The following is a 12640-nucleotide window of genomic DNA, read 5'->3' as shown; positions in this document are numbered from 1 at the left end:
GACACTGAGATCCAGGTCCCAGGGCCTTCTGGTGGTTCCCTCACTGCACAAAGGGAAGTTACAGGGAACGAGGCAGAGGGCCTTCTTGGTAGTGGTGCCCACCCTGTGGAACGCTATCCCATCAGATGTCAAGGAAATAAACTATCAGACTTTAAAAGACATCCGAAGGCAGCCATGTATAGGGTAGTATTTTTATGTTTTATGTTTTATTATACTTTTATATTTGTTAGAAGGCAGCAAGAGTGGCTGGGGTAACGCACTCAGATCCGTGGGGTACAAATAATGAAAGTATTAATGCTGTTATTATTATTATTTATTGTGTTTATATACTGCCCTGTACCTGGAGATCTCAGTGTGGTTCACAGAAAAGATCACATAATATATAATCAGAATAAAAAACAACATCCCAACAACACCCCCACAGAAAAGAGCCGCGTTTGAAAAAGGCTATACGATGTCAAACATATCAAGCAAAAACCTGGTTAATAAGGAACATCTTTGCATGGCACCTAAAGGTGTATACCCCTTCATGGATCACTGGCTTGTCGTGGCGAAGGGGCTTGAATAACTAAGAGAAGCTATGACCTATGCCGTGCAGGGCCACGCAAGATGGACATTTCAGCCAAGAGTTTAGACTAAATGTGATCCACCTGGAGAAGGAACTGGCAACCCACTCCAGTATTTTAACATGAAAGCTCCATGGACATAAAAAAGGAAAAGCTTTGAGAGGAAAGTGAGAGTTTCCAAGGCATGCTCTGGTTCATGCAGTCATGGACAGTTGGACACGACTAAGACAACTAAACAACAAAAAAGGTGTACAAGATAGGTGCCAGGCGAACTTCCCTGGGGAGAGCATTCCACAGATGGGGAGCCAATGCAGAGAAGGCCCTGTTCTCATGTTGCTACCCTCCGGACCACTTGAGGAGGAGGCCCACGAAGGAGGGCCTCAGAAGGGGATCTCAGGGTCCGGGGAAATTCATATGGAAAGAAGAAGTCCTTGAAGTATTGTGGTCCTGAGCCATTTAAGGCTTTAGAGGTCAAAACCAGCACTTTGAATTGGGTCCAGAAACTAATTGGTAGCCATTGCAGTCAGACCAGGATGGGTGTAATATGCTCAAACCGCCTTGCTCCAGTGAGCAACCTGGCCACTGAATTCTGCACTAGCTGAAGTTTCCAAACTGTCTTCAGAGGCAGCCCTACGTATAACGCATATCTATATCTAACCTTGAAGTTCCCATAGACAACGGTAGATAGCCTATCCCTGTCCAGATAGGGGTGTAGCTGAGCCACCAGCCAAAGCTGATGGAAGGCAGTCTAGGCCATCTGAGCCTCCAGCAACAGCAAAGGATCCAGGATTACCCCCAAGCTACAAACTGCTGCTTCAAAGGAAGTGTAACCCCATCAAGAGCAGGCGACCTTCCAGCCATCTGCTCTAGGGAACCACCTACTAACTGAGCCTCACTCTGAAACACATTCCCCAAGTAACACCCTCTGGGAACGACCATCTAAGTAGGACTGGGACCACCACAAAGCAAGGCCACCCACCCCCAGTTCAGAGAGTCGCCCCAGAAGGATACCATGGTCGATGGTATTGAAAGCCACTGAGAGGTCAAGAACAATTAGCAGACACACGTTTTCCTTGTCTCTCTCTTGACAGAGTTTATCATACATGGCGACCAAAGCATTTTCTGTGCCAAAACCAGGCCTAAACCCTCATTGAACAGTGTTTTTTCATAGAGTCCTCAAAGCTTTGCCATTCCTTCCTTAATTTCTGCTTTGATTGGTTCTTATGGCTTCCGTTAGTTTGTCCAATTCTATAAATTCACAAAATCCAGTCTTCTTTTGTGGGGATAATGTCCCCTTTCCAATTTTTGGCAAGTAATAATTTGGCTGCAGCTATGGCATATAAGAACAACCTTTTGTTATCCTGTGGTGTGTCCTTTCCTATAATGCACATTAGGTATGCCTCTGGCTTTTTTAAAATAGGAGCATTGAGCATCTTTTTTTAGCTCTTTATGGATACACCCCCCAAGGTATGCACCCATACCTGTTGTTGCAACTCTCCAAATCAAGTATACCTGTTTTCTCTAACAAGATCCAATCCTTAATCCAACATAGGCACGAGGCTTCAAAATATGTTCTTAAATTGGGGAGTGCAAAACCTCCCCTTTCTTTTTTGTCCATCAATAATTTGTATTTTATGCGGGGTTTCTTACCCTGCCATATGAACCTTTTCAGATCTCTCCAGCAAACGTCAAAGCATTCTGGAAAGCAATTTTAACAACAAAATGCTTTGCAAACAAGTCACAGTGAGCTACCATTGGTTCTACCACCTCCTTTGGGCCAGCCTGTAAAAGGCCCAGTACAACTCGGAAAAGCTCTGCAAGACGACATAATGAGGATGCAATGGATGCAGCTGCCTTCTCTGCCACTAGGTAGACTCAATAGTGAGTCCTTACCAGTGTCTGGTTGCATAATTCGGATCCTTCCCCCACTTGGAGATAGAGAATCTCCATAGATCACAGCAACTCCCCCTCCCCCACCCTTGAGTCTGGCCTGATTCTGCACTGAGTGGGCACAGATGGGTGAGACCAACTCCACCCTGTTCACCCCCCCCCCCCAGGTTTCAGTGATACAAGCCAGATCAGCCTCCTCATCCATAATCAGATCATGGATGAGGGAGGTTTTATTCTGGGCTGACTTGGTGTTCAACATCAGGGCTGCCTGATATGACAACCACAATTCCCCAGGATGGGGGGGGGCTGTGCCATGTGTCTCTTACCCAACCTGCCCCACCTCCCACACCATCCCTCCACCTACCCAGAACCACTGAAACTGGGCCTCCCCCTGCTCCTTCCCTCCCAGGCACATCCCACAAAATGCCCTTATAACTGTTAAGAAACAGTTTAAACACTAAAAAACAAACAAGCCCAATTTAAAAGCATATAAAAAACAGACTCTCAGCAGGGTGGTATCTTTTACCTCTCACAGCCCAGAGCTCTGGCCCTTAGAGCTTTCCCACGGCCAACATCCCTCCATTTCCCCCTCTCCATTCCTTGGAACTCACCAGATCTCTCTGAGGGTCCTGGGAGAGAACAGCCAGAGGTTGTGGGGAGGGATGCAGGAGGCAGCCTGACTAGGTCAACCGTCCATCTTCCCCCTTCCATCCTCGCTACGTTTGAAAGATCAGCCTCTTCCATCCTTCCGGATGAGCTCAGAAGCTGCAGGTTCCTGGGAGGGAGGAAGAAGCAAAGGGAGCCTCAGCCACACTTGGACTTTGAATGTGGACTTGGAAGTTGCTTGTTTCTCCTTTTTGTTTAAAACTTCTTCTGCCGAGAACTGCACTTGCAGAAACTGCTGTTTAATTGAAACACAAATAATTTAAAATGTGTGTGTTGGGGGAGGGGTGTTATTGGGTTGTTTTTGTTTGTGTTCTATTATGTAGGCTACTTTGAGTTTTTATATTGTGATGTTATCCTGTGAACCGCCCTGAGGTCTGTGGTTATAGGGAGGTATATAAATGTAATAAATTATAGTAAAATCAGGCCGGATAAAAATTATTACAAGTTCCAGGGGGAGCCCCTGCAGAAGGTTTTCCAATACTTAAGGGTTTGCCTTGACCCCAAACCCTATGGAGAGACCAAGGAAGGTCACCCACCTGCCCAGGTTGGCCTACTGGGAGGAGAGGAGAAAGATCTGCCCTTCCATTGGGAAAAGATGTCCTACCCCCATAGAAAGGGGGAAAGAACTATAATTGCTATTGCATCATTTTAGTGGATTATATACAGAATGCATTAATTATGGGAAATGTAAATATAATAATAATAATAATAATAATAATAATAATAATAATAATAATAATAATAATAGATTTATACCTGCCCATTTGGCTGAGTTTCCCCAGCAACTCTGGGCAGTATATGATTTGATTATTAAAAACTTCCCTAAACTGGACTGCCTTCAGATGTCTTTTAAAAATGGGATAGCTCTGCTTATTTCCTTGACATCTGATGGGAGGGTGTTTCACAGGGAGGGCACAACTACTAAGAAAGCCCTCTTCCTGGTTCCCTGTAACCTGACTTCTTGCAATGAGGGAATCGCCAGAAGGCCTTTGGCACTGGAGCTCAGTGTCCGGGCTGAACGATAGGGGTGGAGACGCTCCTTCAGGTATTCAGGACCAAGGCCGTTTAGGCATTGCAGTAGTCCAAGCAGAAGATAACCAGAGGATGCACCACTTTGGTGAGACAGTCCATGGGCAGGTAGGTTCTCAGCCTGCGTACCAGATGGAGCTGGTAGACAGCCGCCCTGGACACAGAATTGACCTGCGCCTCCATGGGCAGCTGTGAGTGCAAAATGACTCCCAGGCTGCGCACCTGGTCCTTCAGGGGCACAGTTACCTCATTCAGGACCAGGGAGTCCCCCACACCCACCTGTCCCCAGTACCCCCAAAACAGTGCCTCTGTCTTGTCAAGATTCAACCTCAATCTGTTAGCCGCCATCCATCCTCCAACTGCCTCCAGGGACTCACACAGGACATTCACCTCCTTCACTGGTTCTGATTTAGAAGAGAGGTAGAGCTGGGTATCATCTGCATAGTGATGAACAACCAGCACAAACCACCTGATGCCTTGTAGGGTTTCTTGAAATCCCTCCCCATACTCCCTCCAGCTGTACCCACACTCCCACCCACCCCCACCCCGTTATAATACATAATAATATGACCCACCTCCAGCGACTCCGCGAGGAAGTACAGCCGCCGCCATGACCAGCATCTCCATGGACAGGAAGCGGAAGCTCCTATTCTCCCGACAGCCTTTTTCCCTCCGCTCTAGGAATCTAGCTCTGTCGCTGCTGCTCTTAACCGTTTCGGAGCCGAGCGGCAGGAACCTCTGGGCAGCTCTGAGGAGAGGCGATCGCCACGCCTCTGGAAAGCCCCGATGGATCAGCTGTACGGGCGCCCCAAAAAGTTTTCTAAACTATCTTTTATTTTAAAAAAAATTTATTTCCAATTTTCAACATAACATTTTTCCTTTTGGTACATGCATATCCAATCCAAATTTGCAATAAGTGGCTTTCCATCTGCTCCCCCCCCCCCGGCTTCCATTTGCTCCCCCTTTATTCTCCTTGCATATAATTATATTTCTCCAATTAATTTCTACTTCTTTCCCCCCTCCTACTTCTTAGTTCATAAATCTTACATCAAACCTGCCGATGTTTTGTCGTTTTTACAGTGTTGTTTAAAATAGTCTATAAAGTTTTCCCATTCTTGATTGAATTTTTTCTCATCTTGGTGCCTGATCTTCACTGTAAGTTTAGCCATTTAGACATAGTCAGTCAGGTTATCCATTCTTCTTTCGTTGGGACCTTTTCTTCTTTCCACATCTGGGCTAGTAGCATCTGGCCGCTGCAGTTGCATACATAAAGAGTCTCTTTTGCTTCCTGGGCAATTCTTCTCCTATTAAAGGTACAGGTAAAGGGATCCCTGACCATTAGGTCCAGTGATGGATGACTCTGGGGTTGCCGGTGTACAGCTTCTGGGTCATGTGGCCAGAATGACTAACCTGCTTCTGGCGAAGCAGCGCAGTGCAGGGAAACGCCATTTACCTTCCCACCAGAGCGGTACCTATTTATCTACTTGCACTTTGACGTGCTTTCGAACTGCTAGGTGGGCAGGAGCAGGGACTGAGCAATGGGAGCTCACCCCACTGCGGGGATTCGAACTGCAGACCTTATGATCGGCAAGCCCTAGGCTGTGGTTTAACCCACAGCGCCACCTGCGTCCCATTACACCCAGTAAAAAAAAAAGCCTCTGGTTGTTGTTTTTTTTACAAAGGTAATGTAATTTTAAATGTTTTTTTAAGTTTGTTTCGTTGCATATAATTTCCCTGAAGCGCTTTACTTTCTTACATGTCCTCCACATATGAAAAAATGTTCCTTCTTTATCCTTACATTTCCAGCATAAATTAGAGGTATCGTTATACATTTTAGCAGGCTTTACTGGAGTCAAATACCATCAGTACATCATCTTCACTGAATTTTCTTTTAATCAACTACATGCCGTGAATTTTAAAATCTCTTTCCACAGCTTTTCACATGATTCAAGTGGTATATGTCTTTTGCCCAGTGAGATTGAATATTCCAGGCTGTGAGGTCTTTCCCTGCTTTGCTAAACGACGCACCAGATTACCTAGAGATATGCTAGTACATACTGACTTACAACACACATCTACACAGCAGACCTTGACCACAGCTCCACGAGGTTTTTTCAAATGCTGACATTGCACTGCATTACAAGTAGAAGAATTTTCTAATAGTAGAGGCTTTAAATTTACCATACAATCTTTTGCCACGTGTGCAAATGCAATTCCAGGCCCCACCTAAGAATAAAATAAATATTGTACAAATGGTTTCTAGAAAAGAAGAACATTTCTAAGTGGTACATGCCATTGGATCCTTGAACGGTGTTTTAAGCTAACATTCCATTGTGTTCAAAACAGTAAGTAGCAACTTTTTATACAGTCAAACCTCGGTTGCCGAACATACAGTAATCCATTCCGTAATCCCATTTGGTTTCCAGAATGCACGACAACCAAGGCGTGGCTTCCGATTGGCTGCAAGAATCTCCTGCACTCAAGCAGACGCTGCATCGCATATTCGGCTTCCAAAAAACATTCAGAAACTGGAACACATACTTTCGCGTTTTCAGCATTTGGGAGCCGAAATGTTCCAAAAGGGATGTGTTCAGGAGCCGAGGTTTGACTGTATCTGGATACTATTTTTGAAGAAGAGCTGCTGGATTAGGTTGATGGCCCTTCTAGGGCAGCATCCTGTTCTCACAGTGGCCAACCATAGGGAAACCCTAGGTCAGAATCCGAGCAGAAGAGCCCTCTCCTCTCCTGCAACTGCTATTCAAAAGCATTGCTGCCCTTATGACTGTGAGTGAAGAAAATAGTTAATAGAATCATAGAGTTGGAAGGGGTCTGTGGGTCATTTAGTCCAACCCTCTGCAATGCAGGAATCCATGTTGTTGTTGACATCTGTTTGTCTCAGGAGACCATGGAGGAGTGTGCCTTTGGGGGTGAGGTCAAGTTGTTGGGAGAGTTGTGGCTGTAGAGATCGATATGAGGGATGGTTTTTGTTCTATGACCTATTCATCCCTTTCGCTCAAATATGGAGGGGGGAAGCAACACAGCAGGGGGGAGGGAGTGAACATTCCTGGAGGGTGTGGGCACAGTGTAGGGAAATAATACATAGACAGAAAATAAACAGAAAAATATGAAGGGGTGCTGAAATTGTGCTTGAATAATATGTAGAGCACAGGTGAAAGGCAAAGCAAGTTTCTAGTCCTCTTACTTCGGAATGAAGAGCTGTTTAACTAGGAACCAAGGAAGCTGTCTCACCCAGAAGCAGACGGTTGGCCCATCTAGTTCAGTGCTGTCCGCAGGCAGGGATGATTTCCTAGCCCCGCCTGTTCCAGGACCACCAAGTCTAGGATCTGAGCCTTAGTGTGTCACTCTGGCCCCAACCACTCCCTGCAAAGGCGGTGGAGTCGGCTGCAAACCTCTGGGGTCCCTTGGCCTCCTGGGAAAGGGAATGCCTGAATCTCTGGCGCTGGGTATCTGAGCTGGGGGCATCCCCATCCAGGAGGGTCTTCATAGCTCTTCCCAAGATCTCCCAAGTGGGGCAGTTTGGAGATTTGAACAGCAGCCTCCAATATGGTTGAAGGATTGTCCCCTGCAGACTCTCCTTCTGTTCTTTCCAGGTACTGCTTTAAGGCAAAGGCTGGCCAAGGGAGCGTGGACCTCAAGGGGGCTGAACCAGAGGTGGGGGAACCTCAGGTCCTGCTCCAAGCTGCTCTGGGTTGGAGCAGGATCCGGCCCCAACCTCCATGCCAGCTTCCTTCCATACATCCAACCACTGCAGCCTCTCTTCAGCAAAAGGACCCTGCACAATGCAGGAGGGACGCTTGCCCTGGAGGACCAAGATGCTCCTTTCCTGCCTCTCTAGAAATTCTACACTTCATCTTTAACCCGTTGAAGACCAGGCAGCTGGGGTGGAAAGCAATCTCTCCCTTCTGGGAACTCTGATCTCTACTTTCACAATGTTGGAACTTCTTAGGCAGTGGTGAGAGGCAGTGTGGTGTAGTGGTTAGAGTGCTGGACTATGGCCTTTGGAGACCAGGGATCGGCCAATCAATGCCTCCAAGCCTAGCCTACCTCACAGGGTTGTTGTAAGGAATTAAAGGAGAGGAAGAACCATGTATTAATATGCTACCTCCAGTTCCTTGGAGGAAAAGGCAGGATATCGAATCTAAGAATTTTAGAGTTGGAATGGTCCCAATGGTCATCTAGTCCAACCCCATACACACACACACACACACACACACACACTTGTGGGGGTTGTTTTCATTTTTATTATGTATTTGTTGTTTTATATCTTGATTTTATTCTGAGACCCCCAGGTATAGGATGGTTTATAAATTACAACAACAACAACAACAACAACAACAACAACAACAACAACAACAACAAGACATTGGGACGATTTTATGGAACCAAGAAGGTGAGGGAGGGGTTGAAGATTTCATTTCAACTTTCCTGCATTATTTATGTTCCCACCTTGTGAATGGGCTAGGCAAGGGGGGATGTGTTTCTATGAGCAGCTTTCATAGAATCCTTGAGTTGGAAGGGACCCCGAGGGTCCTCTAGTCTGAACACAATCATTGGCTTACTCTCTGTAGGAGTTGTTTGATATGATTAAAGATCTTCCCACACTCCAACCCTTTCTAAGATGTTCACCTTATACGAGTTCTTTACTGTTTAGGAAGGGAACCCATCATTAAAGTTATTTCCATAAGCCAAACATTTCTAAGATTTTCTCCTCTATAAGTTATTTGGTGTCTACTGCGACTGAAACTCTTTCCACACTCCAAACATGTATATGGTTTCTGCCCTGTATGAGTTCTTAGATGTAACATAAGGGAGTTTCTGCAACTGAAGCTCTTTCCACACTCCCAAGAGTGTAAGAAGAAGAGGTTGGATCTGATATCCCGCTTTATCACTACCCGAAGGAGTCTCAAGGTGGCTAACATTCTTCTTTCCCTTCCTACCCCACAACAAACACTCTGTGAGGTGAGTGGGGCTGAGAGACGTCAAAGAAGTGTGACTAGACCAAAGTCACCCAGCAGCTGAATGTGGAGGAGCGGAGACGTGAACCTGGTTCACCAGATTACAAGTCTACCGTTCTTAACCACCACACCACACTGGCTCCCTGGACGAGTTCTTTACTGTTTAGGAAGGGTCCCCGTCACTGAAGTTCTTTCCATACTGTCACGGAGACAAACCTGGATCGGGAAAGGAGCGTGGGAGGAGGAACAGGGAGTGAAAGCTGGAAAGCAGACAGGCAGGGGGAGGAGGCTGGGTATAGAGAACAGGCTCCATTAATATCAACAGATACGTCCGATAGTGACAGCCCTTTCTTGCAGACATCACCAGAAGAAAGGGGGAATACTGACGTCAGTAACAACAACAACAACAACAACATTTATTAGGTTTGTGAGGTCCATGCCTTTACACAAAACACCATACAACACCATTAAAAAGTAAACAATAAAATTATTAAAATAGGTTTAAGATTTTAAAAGCCTGTGCCGCGCTGCCGCAGCAAAGGGGACAAATCCAGACCAAACAAAAAAAACAAAGAGGCAAAAAATGAAACCCAACACCCCCCATACAGGAAAAAGGATTCAACAGGTTAGGAGAGCGATGGGAGGGCCTTCTCTGCCTCATTCAGGAACCTCACCCTGGTTTTCATAGCCCTCGCCATGAAAACCGCTACCACGTGGGTAATCCGTGGGTCAGCGTCCACCAGCAGAAACTTTACTTGGTCCTCAGAGTTGACTAATGACTTGGGAATAGTTTGTAAGATCGCATCCCTGAAGGCCGAGTAAATGGGACAGTACAACAAGTAATGCGTGAGGTCCTCTTTGGTTCTCATGTGGCAAGGACATAAACGGTGCTCTACTGGGATTTTTGCATATCTGCCTGACAGATAGGCCGTAGGGATAGTTTGAAAACGGGCCATGGTGAAAGCTCTCCGGAGTGTGGGATCGGTGATATTCGCCAAGTAATTGGCGCAGGTTTTAACTGATTTCAGTCGGGGAAACCAGTGGGAGGACCCTGGGTTCTGTATTTTTGTGATGTCTAACAGGGCGTCTCTCTCCAGGATCCATTCCCGAACTTTGTCCGGGCTCCACAGTTTGAGTGTATTAAACTCCGGTAGGGTGTATCTAACCAGGATATCAGATAGATTTTGACGCCAAGTGGTGTTCTTTTGAAGAGAAACAAAGGCTTGTTTGGCCAGTAAGGTGTTCGAGGTATTTGCAAGGTTGATGTAAAAACGTAAGAATCTCAAGTGGGCCCTGGCAGACACAGAAGGTAATCCTACCTCTACTCTCAAGTAAGCTGCCGGAGTTCCTTGAGGAAGGCCTAGGATCCTCTTGAGATAGTAATTTTGCAAAATTTCAAGCCGTTCCAACAGCCTCTGGTTCCACCCCCAGAGCTCTACCCCATATAACATCTGGGGAATAGCTTTCCCAACAAAAGCTCTTATTGCCGGGATCACCAATTGTCCTCCCCGGGTATAGAAGAAGCTAAGCAGGACACCAATTGTTCTTCGTGTTAGGAGGGTTACAGCCTTAAAGTGGGCTTGCCAACTAGATGTAGCCTGGAATGTAACACCCAGATATTTAAAAAAAGGGCACTGTTCAATCACATGTTCATCTAAAGACCATCTAAAAGTGTGGCGAGCTCTAGTGAACACCACAATTTTTGTTTTGTCATAGTTTATCTTTAGTGAGTTATGGGAACAGTAGGCTGCGATCCCCTCCGACATGCTGCGTAAGCCTCTTCGGGTGAGTGCCATTAAAGCCATGTCATCGGCATATAACAGTATATTCAGACGTTTACCTTCGAGGGCTGGAGCCGATGACTTGTACTTTGCCATATACTGGACAATGTCGTTTATATAAAAGTTAAAAAGAAATGGGGCTAGCAGGCATCCCTGTTTGACCCCTTTCCCCAATGGCAGTGGGTCCGTAAGAGTTCCCGATGGCCCAGTTCTGATTTTAACTGTAGTATCTGTGTGTAGCTCTCTGAGAATTTTTAAAAGTCGTCCATCAATATCTGTTTCATATAGTTTTTTCCATAGTCTATCTCTACAGATTGAGTCAAAGGCAGATGTCAAGTCTACAAAGGCCACAAAGAGTCTGCTCTTATACGCTTTTGAATATTTAGCTACCAGGGTCTGTAGTACCATACAGTGACCTATCGTATTGTGGCCCTTTCTAAATCCTGCCTGTTCCTCGTTGAACAGGTTAGTGTGGTCCGCCCAGTCTACCAACTTGTTTAATAAGTACCGGGTATAAAGTTTGTATGCGATGTCCAGAAGGCTTACAGGGCGGTAGTTTGCTGGATCTTGAATATCTCCCTTCTTGTAGATAGGGGCTACCACACTTAGTTTCCAGTTTGCTGGAATTTTACATGTGTTGTTTATTGCCGTAAAAAAATTGGCCAAAAAGATGGCCCACCATTGGGCATTTGATTTAAATACCTCAGGGGGGATCATATCCTCACCAGGAGCTTTGCCATTTTTAAATGTTTTAATTAGCTGTAGGCACTCTGATTCCGTAACAGGATCCCAACTAGCTAGATGATCATTCTTTAATGGGAGGGACGGACTCGAATTAGCAGTATTTGAGGGTGCGTATAGCTGGGAAAAGTGTTGAAACCACACATCAGATGAAATACTGTTGTTTACAATTTTTCCTTTGGATGAGACTCCCTGTGCTATTATGTCCCAAAATTTTCTATCGTCTCGCAATTTAATCGCCTTATCAAGTGCCTCCCATTGTTCCTTCCTATAAAGGGATTTCTTGAGTTTTAAGGTGTTTTTATAGTAAGAGCGCCATCTGTGGAAATTTACCATAGATGACAGAGTCCTCTCCTGTTTTACCTTGTTTTGTTGTTTCCTGAGCAGGGATCTTAGCTTCCGGCAGTCTTTGTCAAACCAAACCCCCGATTTGTTATATTGTTTGGGAGGCCTGGTGTTTATAAGTAATGGGAAAAGAGACTCTGAGATCCACTGATATAGTGAAAAAGGATCAAAGTTAGGTAAAAGACACTGGTCTCTCAGAACCAATAAGTCTGGAGAGTGCAGGTGTTGTTTAATTTTAAGCTCCAGCTCGCTATTCCATTTACGCCTGCGTGGGGCCGGTGCTTGAGGAGGGACTGCACAATGTAGATGTTGTAATCCCCCTGATTCAAGGGGAGTTAGTGAGATTGCTATAGGAAGATGGTCGCTCTCAGTTCTGTTAAAAGTGCTGAGACCCTGTGCCCTCTCCAAAATTGTTGGAGAGACCAAGATATGGTCAATCACACTTGCACCACGAGGGCCGATGAAAGAAAAGAAGCCTCCTGCCCTATCCATGTAAAGGATGTGAGGGCGATCTGGCTGCGACATCTGTCACCCCATTGATCGCCAGGGTTGACGTCAGTAATAAACAGGGGGAGGGGAGCAAAAGAGGGGAAAAGAAATTTACACGTCATTTCCGAGCCACCCGGAAATTCTTATGCTGGAAAGG

Source organism: Lacerta agilis, chromosome 2 (genome assembly GCF_009819535.1).
Source record: "Lacerta agilis isolate rLacAgi1 chromosome 2, rLacAgi1.pri, whole genome shotgun sequence".
Lineage (NCBI taxonomy): Eukaryota > Metazoa > Chordata > Lepidosauria > Squamata > Lacertidae > Lacerta > Lacerta agilis.
This window is presented reverse-complemented; position numbering follows the sequence as displayed.